We start from the raw sequence: 12,383 nt of genomic DNA, 5'->3' as shown, positions 1-12,383 counted from the left end.
GCCACAATCAGGACTGCATACGACCGAGGCACACAGGGCCAACACCCGGCATCATGGTGTGGGGAGCGATCTACTACACTGGCCGTACACCTCTGGTGATCGTCGAGGGGACACTGAACAGTGCACGGTACATCCAAACCGTCATCGAACCGATCATTCTACCATTCCTAGACCGGCAAGGGAACTTGCTGTTCCAACAGGACAATGCACGTCCGCATGTATCCCGTGCCACCAAACGTGCTCTAGAAGGTGTAAGTCAACTACCCTGGCCAGCAAGATCTCCGGATCTGTCCCCCATTGAGCATGTTTGGGACTGGATGAAGCGTCGTCTCACGCTGTCTGCAAGTCCAGCACGAACGCTGGTCCAACTGAGGCGCCAGGTGGAAATGGCATGGCAAGCCGTTCCACAGGACTACATCCAGCATCTCTACGATCGTCTCCATGGGAGAATAGCAGCCTGCATTGCTGCGAAAGGTGGATATACACTGTACTAGTGCCGACATTGTGCACGCTCTGTTGCCTGTGTCTCTGTGCCTGTGGTTCTGTCAGTGTGATCATGTGATGTATCTGACCCCAGGAATGTGTCAATAAAGTTCCCATTCCTGGGACAATGAATTCACGGTGTTCTTCTTTCAATTTCCAGGAGTGTAGTTTTGAGGGTACCCCAAGAAAGTGTGATAAAAGCACTCCGTCTTCAAGCCACTAGTGGCCTACCGAGACCATCCGACCGCCGTGTCATCCTCAGGGGAGGATGCGGATAGGACGGCCGTGGGGTCAGCACACGGCTCTCCCGGTCGTTATGATGGTATTCTTGACCGAAGCCGCCACTATTCGGTCGAGTAGCTCCTCAGTTGGCATCACGAAGCTCAGTGCACTCCGAAAAATGGCAACAGCCCATGGCGGCCCGGATGATCACCCATCCAAGTCCCGGCCAAGCCCGACAGCGCTTAACTGCTTTGATGTGTCGGAAACCGGTGTATCCACTGCGGCAAGGCCGTTGTCCAAGAAAGTGTGATAGTGTGTGTATAAATGATCTAGTAGAAAGCGACGAAAACACTTCAACGCGATGCGGTTGTCTATACGAAGGTAGTAACCCCAGAAGAATGTAACGATTTGCAGAAGGAACTATAGAAGACTGCTGAATGGAGCAGGCTCTGCCAGTTGACTGTGGACGTAAATAAATGTAATACATCACGCATATGTAGGAAACTTCGCCGTTGATGAGAAATTGCTGGAAATAGTATCTACACATAAATTATCTAGGAGAACTACTCAGAGCTATTTAAGTGGAATGACCTCGTAAGAAAATAGTAGCAAAAGCAGAGGGCAGAATGAGTTTCATACGAGGAATCTTAAGGGAATATAATATATCCATTCAAGAAATGCCTTAAAAACGCTTGTTCGATCGATTCCTGAGTATTGCTCATCATTCTGGGAGCCTTACCAGGTAAGACTTACAGAAGAGATAAAGAAGATCCAGCAAAGGACGACACGTTTCATCACGGTATAGCTCAGTCCGCGCGGGAGCGTTACAGGGATGGTCAACAAACTTGAGTGGCAGACGCTACAAGTTAGGAACTTTCCATCAAGGAGTGACTTGCTATTCAAATTTTGATCGAGCACTTTTCTGGAAGCGTCGGAAAGCATATTACTCCCCCCCCCCCCTCTCCACATACATCGAGCGAAATGGCCACAATGAGAAAATTCCAGAAATTAGAGCGAATACAGAGGTTTACAGATACTCATGCCTCTCACGTGTCATTTACGAAAGGAACAGGAAAGTGGGGATCAATTAGTAGTACCAAAGTACCCGTCGCCACACACCGTACGTGCCTTGCCGAGTATTGATGTAAATGTATATGTAGTTCAGGTTATAACACTACCGTCCACTACTGTTATAACTTCACCTTAGAACTGGAGGAAAATTGTATCACGAAATTATTAGTCACAGCAATTATAGTATACAGACGCAGAACAGTGTTACCATCTGGAAGGATTTTTTTTGTGTTGACCGTGATGTACCTAACGAAAGTGGCTTATCGGAAGGGAAAGTCAGAATTACGTAAATGTTTAAACGGTAACAAACAAAATTTATCTTCCCATACTGTACAAATGATAAAAAAAAAACTGTCGCCAGCCTCATTAGGCATAAGAATGAGTAACATTCCTATTCAAGAAAATGGATATGAGTAACTGTAATGGACAAATACAACCTATACTTTGCCACACGGGAGTTAAATGAACTCTAACACAAACTGTTTGTCTAAGTACAACAGATACTGACATACACTATTGTCTTCAGTGGTAGTCAAGCAATATTACTATGGTGTATACCATAGAATCATAAAATGGACATAGGTTAAGTCTCTCTCAGCTAAATACTTTTCTACTTAGAATAGAATGTAAACGAAATGCACTGGCAATCACTTTCTCGCTGATATCTGACTGAAAGCAGTTACTGTAATCATAACGAATCTATCTATCAAATGTTTCCTAGTAGTGAGCACAATAAACAAACTGTAGGTCCTATTACACTACTGATATACACTTTCCTATACACATGTGATCCTTATTTTAGTTAACATAACCATGTAACTTTCATCAGTAATTTGACCTGTTACTGCAGTAAGACACGAGTTAACATGAAACAACAGGCACTGAGTCACCTGGTACAGTGTAACAATCTGTATTAGTCATTTACTGAACAAAATTTTGCAGCCTCAGTATGAGTAGCTATTCTATAAGCTTTGAAATAACAGCAAATTGTTTTAAGACCTAACTGAATTTATCTGCTTCTGTATTTTCTATAGTTCTTTGAAAACCTATTGAATTTTGAGCAACAACTTTGACTGCAAAATTTACTTCAACAAACAGATACCATGGCACATTCTTTATCCGTATTAATTTTAACCAAAACTGTTATTTTTTAAAGAGGCTTTTAAATATGACACACTGGGCTTTGATATTCTTTCAATTGGGATACTCGGTAAGCACTTTAACATGGGAAGTACCCTGAATGGATAAGTGACTGATAATAAAAAAATCAGGATACGTTCAGCTATAAATTACCTTATATTCGAGAACACTGAAATATCCAATGAGCTGATTCTTCACTGTACAATTCTACTATTTCCTGGTCCCTTTTCAGTGATTGCATAATGTGGTGGCGAGTGCATTTTGTAAGATGGAGGTGTAGATAGACAAGCTGGACTCTGTCATTTCTTGGTGGCGAAGATATTAATTTCAGATATTGGCAGCACATTACTCCATTCACCCGAGGCTTGAATGCATATTAAGACGGCACTAAAAGCCCCTCTCGGAACCAGCGCAAATCACAACCTTTCCATGAGCCGTTAGCGGTTCAGGAGCTCGTCCCGGACTGAGTTTTGTTCCACCTTTCTATCCATGCTAACCACATTTTGCTCGCGCTACACAGTTCCGTTCCCGAGAGGAACCACACCACCTTTCACATACAAAATAACTAAGAACCCTAAGTGAGGATGAGCAGTTACGTAACAGGAACCAAGCTTATTAAATAAAGTAGTTCAGTTACACACATTGGTATTTCTAAAGAAAATTATTTTAATAAAATTATTCTATTTTAAAGATAACCAAAGAATTTAAAAAATGAAGACAATAAATTACAGATGATTAAACCAGGACATAAAAGTTTCTACAAAAAAAATGTACACATTTTTATACAGTACCGAATTAATCATAGAATAATTACTGAAGCTCAACGATGGAATGTTGAACAAAATAGAAAGCAAAATGAATCAACAAAAGGTATGTAGTGTGTAAGCTATGGTGTTACAAGGTTTCTCAGCTTATGTTTTACAAAAGATGAATAGGCGCACTGAATTTCTCCTTTACCAGATGATTCTAATTATGGATACAATGAAAAGTGGTATTTACTCAGTTAATTACAGAGAAATAGTGTAAATAGCTCACTGGAAATTTAATACGATTAACGAAACAGTTACGTGGCAGTTTCTGCCCGTACCCTTTGTAGGAGCCATTCTGAGCCACGCCGACTGCAGAGGTATCTGCTCTTGGCTGCTCCCGTTTGCTCGCTGGTCCCTTCATTACAGCACACACGATTTTATCACCGCTCAGATCTGAGACAGGGCGGTTTCTACACTACTCTGCTGGCGCTCCGGTCTCGCAAATCAGATCGCAATCGGCAGCCTGCCATATGACCTTTCAACCGTTTGATCGCAACTGCCGCACATAGTTTACCAGAGTTCACGCAACAGCCACCGTGACATTATGAAGCCGCTGCCTGACCTATGTACGTGGAACGTGCCACCGGTACGAGAGTCGCTACGTATGGGAGCCAGTGCAAGCTGGCAATTGTTCTCAGCCAGGATTTAGCTGTTACACTGCAACCTGCAAACGTTCACGTTACATCTACAACTGCAACTTGCAGACGTTCACGTTACATCTGTATTTATACTGGGCGGGTTTTACGTGGTACCACAATGATTTCGTTCGCTTCTTGTTCCACTCGACGATGCTACTCGCGAAGAAAGGATATTTTGAAACATTCCTGGAAGTTTAAAGCCGTGTGCCGACTCGGAACTCGAACCGGGGACCTTGCGTTTCGTAGACAAATATTCTATCGACTGAGCTACGGTAACGAGCCACCTTCACAGCTTTACTTGCACTAGTGAACGGTAAGAACGGACCTTGGATTCGTTTCTCTATGAGGAAGAAAACCGAAATCAGTTTTCAACACCTGACGGGGTACCACTACAAACTGGTGAACTGCTACAATACACGATAACTTATAATACATGATAATAATGTTCAAAAAATTCAAATGGCTCTAAGACACTATGGGACTTAACATTTGAAGTAATCAGAACTACCTAAACCTAACTAACCTAAGGACATCACACACATCCATGCCTGAGGCAGGATTCGAACTTGCGACCGGACTGAAGCGCCTAGAACCGCTCGGCCACAGCAGCCGGCTAATAGTGTCCGAGCGCTCTACTATCATACTGACCCATGCTACCGAACACCATAGAACTTATAGGCGAGTGCTCGGAAGGGGTGCTTAATGTTCAACCATGCCATCCGCTGTCTGTTCAAGAATGTTATTTTAGTTAAAATTTAGAAATAGGTCCTGTTTATTTATTTACTTTTATTTTTTTTAAAAAAAGGAAGGGAACCTTGTTGTGTCCGCAGCTCGTGGTCGTGCGGTAGTGTTCTCGCTTACCACGCCCGGGTTCCCGGGTTCGATTCCCCGCGGAGTCAGGGATTTTCTCTGCCTCGTGATGACTGGGTGTTGTGTGATGTCCTTAGGTTAATTAGGTTTAAGTAGTTCTAAGTCTAGGGGACTGATGACCAAAGGTGTTAAGTTCCATAGTACTCAGAACCATTTGAACCATTTCTGAACCTCGTTGTTTTCGAGTACAAGTCTCGGTTGTTCAAAAAGAAATGTCTTGTTTGTGTTAGGTGCCCTGATTGTCTTAGAAGAGATATCATTACTGGATTAGAAAAACTCTGCTCTAAAAGAGGAGACTCGTTAGTTTTATACAAAGAAGAGAAGATCAAATTGGTTTTAGAATAGAAGGAATGTTCGTTTTAGAAGAGGAGAAATCTGTGTTTTAGAAGACAAGCAATCTTAATTTAAGCATAGGAGCCTTTTTTGCTTTTAGAAGAGGAGTATTGATTTTACAAAGGAGGGATCTTAGTTACTTTAGAAGAAGAGCTATATTTGGGTTGGAAGTCCAGATTGTTTTGGAAGAGGTAACATACTTGTGTTTTTACAATAAGTGTTCTTTGTTGTTGTTTCTAAGGGGAAACGTGGTTGTTATATTACGTTGAAGAGGAGCAGTGTTACCTGCTAGGTCTTAACAAAATATCGGGGAATGTAGCGCGAGAAGCTGTTTAGAGAAGCCATTTTTTGAAAGAAATAGGATGGCTTATATGTGCAGATGATTAATCTACCAGGAGTGTTTCAAATCAGCCTGGACTACGCTGCAGAGTGAAAAGTCATTCTACAGGATTGTCATCATTTTTCTAGGTTTAGGCTCGTGGTCATTACGCGAATTATAGGTTGTATAAAGCAACATGTTCCTTAGCTGGTAGGGATGACATTTAAGGTCCAAATTGCAATATTATCCCGACAAATACTGGTAAAAGACTCTGCTCCTACAAAATCAAAATTTATATATACACTGAAGCGCCAAAGAAACTTGTATGGGCATGCGTACTCAGGCAGGATACGGCGCCGCGGTCGGCAACGCCTGTACAAGACAAGTATCTAGCGCAGTGGTTAGATCGGTTACTGCTGCTAGATTTAAGTGAATTCGACGTGGCGTTATAGTCGGTACACCAGCGATGGGACGCAGCATCTCCGAGGTAGCGATCAAGTGGGGATTTTCCTGTGCAACCATTACCCGAGTGTGCCTTGAATGTTAGGAATCTGGTAAAACATCAAATCTCTGACATTGCAGCAGCCGGAAAAACATCCTCCAAGAACGGGATCATCGACGACTGAAGAGAATCGTTCAACGTGACAGAAGTGCAACGCTTCCGCAAATTGCTGCAGATGTCAATGCTGGGCCATCAACAAGTGTCAGCGTGCGAACCATTCGACGAAACATTATAGATATGGTCTTTCGAAGAGCAAGGCCCACTCGTGTACCCTTGATGACTACACGACATAAAGCCTTACACCTCACCTGGGCCCTAAGACACTGACATTCGACAATTGATGACTGGAAACACGTTGCCCGGTCGAACGAATCTGGTTTCAAATTGTTTCGAGGGGGTGGACATGTACGGGTGTGAAGACAACCTCATGAATCCATGGACACTGCCCGTCAGCAGGTGACTGTTCAAGCTAGTGGAGGCTCTGTAATGGTGTGGGGTGTGTGCTGTTGGAGTGATATGGGACCCCTGATACGTCAAGATACGACTCTGACAGGTGACACATACGTAAACATCCTCCCTCATCACCTGCATCCATTCATGTCCATTGTGCATTCCGACGGACTTGGTCAACTCCAGCTGGACAATGCGACACGCCATACGTCCAGAATTGCTACATAATGGCTCCAGGAACACTCTTGTGAGTTTAAACACTTCCGCTGACCACAAAACTCCCCGGACACGAACATTATTGATCATATCCGGGATGCCTTTCAACATGCTGTTCAGAAGAGATCTCCATTCCCTTGTAATCTCACGGATTTATGGCCAGACTTGCAGGATACATGGTGTCATTTCTCTGCAGCATTACTTAAGACATTAGTCGAGTCCGTGTCACGTCGTTTTGAAGCACTTGTGCTTGCTCGCTGGGCCCCTACACGATATTATGCAAGTGTAGCAGTTTCTTTGACTCTTCATTGTGTATTTCCTCATGTTATTTATTTCTGCGGTGTTTTCTTCCAGAGTTATGGAATCAACATACAGGGAATTGTGGTAGCAAATCCGCAATGAGACCACAAGGTAATAGACATTCATCTATCACGTGAGAAAGTAATCGGTGGAGAGTTGCCACGAAAATATATTCCAACGTTAGGACTCCAAGTGACTCCCACAGCGTCGAGCAACACATTACTAACACATCATCAACAAACACAATACTACTGTGGTAAGGCTTTAGAGTATAGCTTTGCCATTAGAGAATACTTGTCAGGAAGTGAAGAAGAATAAATTATGGTTATTGATGTCTGGGCAAAGGGAGCAGAATGTGAGTTTATGGAACTAATTCGGAAGGCGTATCCCGGAAATTATTCCGTATGCTTGATGATATGGGAGGAACGTAGAAGGAAAAACAGTTAGTGGCGTGATCCGGGAAAGACAGATTTTCGCTAGCATGTGTGTTCGATGTCTAGTGATGTCAGCGAAAGTCAGGAATATACGAACCATCGTAATTTTAATATGCAAGGGGAGCGCCTTTTTTTCCACCTTTATGTTTTTTTCGACTTATTACGCTCTGAATAACATTAAATAAATGAAACACTCGAAAACATTGAAGATGTATACGAATCAGGGGCTATTTCTGGTAACTGTTTATAGCGATAACTAGGTCACTATGCGTCAGTCCAACACAGTTCCTCTAGAAACGGGTTAGCGTCACGCCTTGCTAACGTAATGTCGTGACACTGATTTTCTCTGCTGCTTTTTATCATGGAGCAAACTATTCTACTACGTTCGTTCAGTAAGTTATTCAATAACATATTATCTTTCAAGCCAAATGCCCTATAACTCCGTGGACATAAAATTTAAAATAATGCTTGTATTAAACTCAATTACTGACAGCAAAATATTTCCGACTCATGCAGTACCGTTAATTTTTTTGCAACGAAATTAAACCTGCTTACGTAACACTGTTTCAGTAGCACATTTGTTCTTTGCTGCTCTGGAGGGCGTGTCATAGCAACTTGGTCGAGGTCAATCGCTCCAATAAGCAAGAAGATGTATAGTACGCCATGTCCAGTCGTGGTGTTTTGGGACCATTTTTATTGAGTCCTTCAGTCCTCCTATTCGGTGCCAATCTCTGTATATCTCGGTACATGATATATTTTATATCCATAGCAGTGTGTGTCACGTATAGCAGCGTTTTAGCTTCAGTGCAGTTTCCATTGCCACATCAGTAGCCCCAGTATATCTGCGGATAACAGGCAAACCTGTTATCGTTTCTGGACGTCCATAAATATTTGCACAATTTATTTTTCCAAGACACTTTTTATCCCGTAATTTAAGTAAGTACTTCGTTGTTGTATCCCTGTAGCATCACACATCAAAGATCTACGGGTTTCATCTTTTCTCGTTTCCGTCATCTTGGTTGCCTGTACTTTTGTGCTCAATATGCGTAACTTAAGAAACTCGTTCCTCACTGAACACTAGACGAAAACTATTTCTGTGGTTCTTGTTGAAGATTAATGACTTCACTTGTAATACGTTGATTTTTGTGTCTTCCTTACTTGTGGCTATGTTAAATAATTTTACTGTCCAGATAATTAAAATATAATCGTTTTTCCTACTCCTTATTTCATGGATTTAATTTCTCATCATTCTGTACTACAACTGCATATCTGAGGTCTTACCGCAAGGCACTAAATCACAGTTGTACTTTGAACGAAAGGTTACTGCGAATTGTTCGTGTCTGTAACAACAAAAAATGCTTGTTTACCCTCGGAATATTTCATTCCTCTTCCCTCCAGGTTGCGCAGCTATACAGCTACAATTGCAAATCGTATAATCAGTTTCAGAGGTTCACTGATTGTTAGTGGAACCATGCAAGTGGTATAGTCGGATTCTAGCCGGAACTGGCTGTCTTCTTGAAACAATTTTGGTGAATATATCCATTCATTGCCCGCAGCTCGTGGTTCCACGATAGTGTTCTCGCTTCCAGAGCACGGGGTCACGGGTTCCATTCCTGGCGGGCTCAGGGATCTTCACCTGCACCGAGATGGTTCAAATGGCGCAGAGCACTATGGGACTTAACATCGGAGGTCATCAGTCCCCCAGAACTTAGAACTACTTAAGCCTAACTAACCTAAAGACATCACACACATCCATGCCCGAGGCAGGATTCGAACCTGCGACCGCAGCGATCGTGCGGTTCCAGACTGTAGCTCCTAGAACCGCTCGGCCATCCCGACCGGCTGCCCCGAGATGACTTGGTGTTCTTCGTCATCATAATTCACCCTCATTACGGTCGGAGGAAGGCAACGGCAAACCACCTCCACTAGGACCTTGCCTAGTACGGCGGTGCGTGTCTCCCGCATCGTCCCCTACGCTCTGTCGAAAAGCATGGGATTTAATTGCCATTTCCATCCATTCATTTCTTTAACAAACGCTTTTAAAATACATCCATTGTAATTTTTGATACTGGCATTCACACAAACTAGAAATGATGTGCGAAAGTGATGTGATAGCGCCGGCCGTGCGGTTCTGGGCTTTGCAGTCTGGAGCCGAGAGACCGCTACGGTCGCAGGTTCGAATCCTGCCTCGGACATGGATGTGTGTGATGTTCTTAAGTTAGTTAGGTTTAAATAGTTCTAAGTTCTAGGGGACTGATGACCTCAGCTGTTAAGTCCCATAGTGCTCAGAGACATTTGAACCATTTTTTGTTGTGTGTTTGCGTGTTATGAGTCTCCCTTTGTGTTGTAGAAACCTGTAAATTTTTGATTAACGTTTTTGTTGTGATAGATGCCCGAAGACTGGTTCAGCTCATCTCTGCACCGCAGTCTGTCATATGTAAGACTCTTCATCTCTGAGTATTGCAACCTACATCCAGTTGAATTTGATTACTGTGTTCATCCTCTGACCTACCTCTACAATTTCCCTTCGCTCACCCCGTCCTCTTAAACATTTAAAATTAACTACCCTTTTACAAAATTTGTCGTCTTCTAATTTAAAAAAATATGGTTTCAAAGTTACCTTATACACCAAAAATAACTTGAGAAAAACCTCATTCTCAAAGTCAAGTCCACAGCTGCTCCTATGCACAATTCGGGAATGTATAAAATAACTTGTGATACGTGTCCCTTTTATTAGATAGGAAAAACTGGAAGATACTTTCGTGACAGGTAAAAGGAACTTTTGTTGGTCATCTGTCAATTCTCGGACACAGACCGAAAAGCGTTGAAGAAATGTCCATTTTACACAGCGAAAAGAAAAGTTTTATGGTCGATGTACTCGAAGAGCTGGAGATTTTCAAGTATATTTCTAAGAACCATGGCCACATCGTCAATGAGCATTTACAGTTACGCAACAAAAATTTTTCAGTGGCTTTAATCCACTACACACGGAATTTTGATTCCTTGAGTTTTTACTACAATATCCTGCCTCTGGTCCGACATATCATTTTCTTAGAATCTCATAAATGTGCCTAAAGGTATCTTCATGCAGATTTTTTCAGCTTGTACAGCTTTTGTATAATTTTCTATATTATTCTGTCCTTTATGTAATAGTAATTTCTGTAAAGTCTTAGCTATACTTTTTCAGCTTGACTGTGTATTTTCTAAAATATGTTAAGCTCTATTTGTATTTTGTTTTTAAAATTAACTGTCGTTTTTTTTCAGTTACTCGTATTTCTGTTAAAATGTTTAAAATGGGCACATGTCACTACACGTGCCCGATAGGCGGCGCAACTTGTACTGTTTTCGTGGCAGAAATGTAAGCCACTGGGCCGATCAGTGTGATGTAGTTTATAGCTAGGCACACGTGCCGAAGGCAGCCATGTGTTTTATATTATATTTTAAAATTTTATTCATATTTTGCATCTTAAAACGTGACTGTATTCAAAACATTGGAGGTATGTATTTAACAACGCCTTCAGTCACAACTTTTCCGTGTTTTATTAAGTATACGATGCATTTTGGATCCTGTGGGGATATCGTCAGGTGTAATTTGTCTTAATACATGTTTTATTTATTCCCTTTATTCAGGAGAAGAAAGAAAACATGTGTAAGGACAAATTACACCTAACGATGGACCCACAAGGTCCGAAATTCATCGTATAGTTAATAAAACATGAAAAAGTTGTGAATGAAGGCGTTGCTTAATTCATACCTCCAGTCTTTTATTTTATTTTTTGACTTCAGCATACCTGCTCTTAATTCTTACCATTGCTTTCCCACAATGTAATTTTTCGTAAGTAACATTTGTACGTCATGACAATCGTCATTTTTAATGCTTTTTGCCGTACTTAATTTTCTATGTATTATTTTATAGGGTTTCTCAAAATGTCATTCTGATAAAGACATTGTTAGAGATGTCGAAACCTAGATCGATGTACCAAACAGTTATTTTGCTATAGAAACAGCCAGTTTAAAACTGTATTCCTTTATGCCTTTGATGTGTCCTATCAAGCGGAATTCCTCACGTAATCTTGAGAATAATCCTGTATCAACATATTTCAAAATGAATAGTCTCTTCGTGAGTGAACTGTCTATCGCACACGCTTCACTTAGGTACAAGACTGCACTCCAGAAAAATACCACCAGAAAAAACTTTCAAACATTCAAATTTACATTCGGTGTTGACAAATTTATGTTTTTCAGGAATTGTTTTTCTTGTTATTGACAGTCTGCATTTTATATTCTCCCGACTTAGCCATCATTATTTTTCTGCCCAAATACCAAAATTCAACAACTCCTTTTAGTGTCTCATTTCCTAATCTTATTCCGTTAGCATCGCCTTACTTTATTCGACTGTATTATTACATTAGTCCTCCCCTCTCTTTTTTTACTTCTATTGGTGTTCATCTCGTAACGTCTTTTTAGTAATTTCATTTCGTTATATTGTTCTTGTCTCATTCAATTGGCAACTACTGCTTCCCTTTCGTGTCCTTATACTTTTGTAACCGCAGTCTGGTTTTTATAATATTTGCAGGTAGTCTTTGGCTCCCTGTA

Source organism: Schistocerca gregaria, chromosome 3, assembly GCF_023897955.1.
Source record: "Schistocerca gregaria isolate iqSchGreg1 chromosome 3, iqSchGreg1.2, whole genome shotgun sequence".
Lineage (NCBI taxonomy): Eukaryota > Metazoa > Arthropoda > Insecta > Orthoptera > Acrididae > Schistocerca > Schistocerca gregaria.
The sequence above is the reverse complement of the archived record's forward strand: the minus strand, read 5'-3'. Positions refer to the sequence as shown.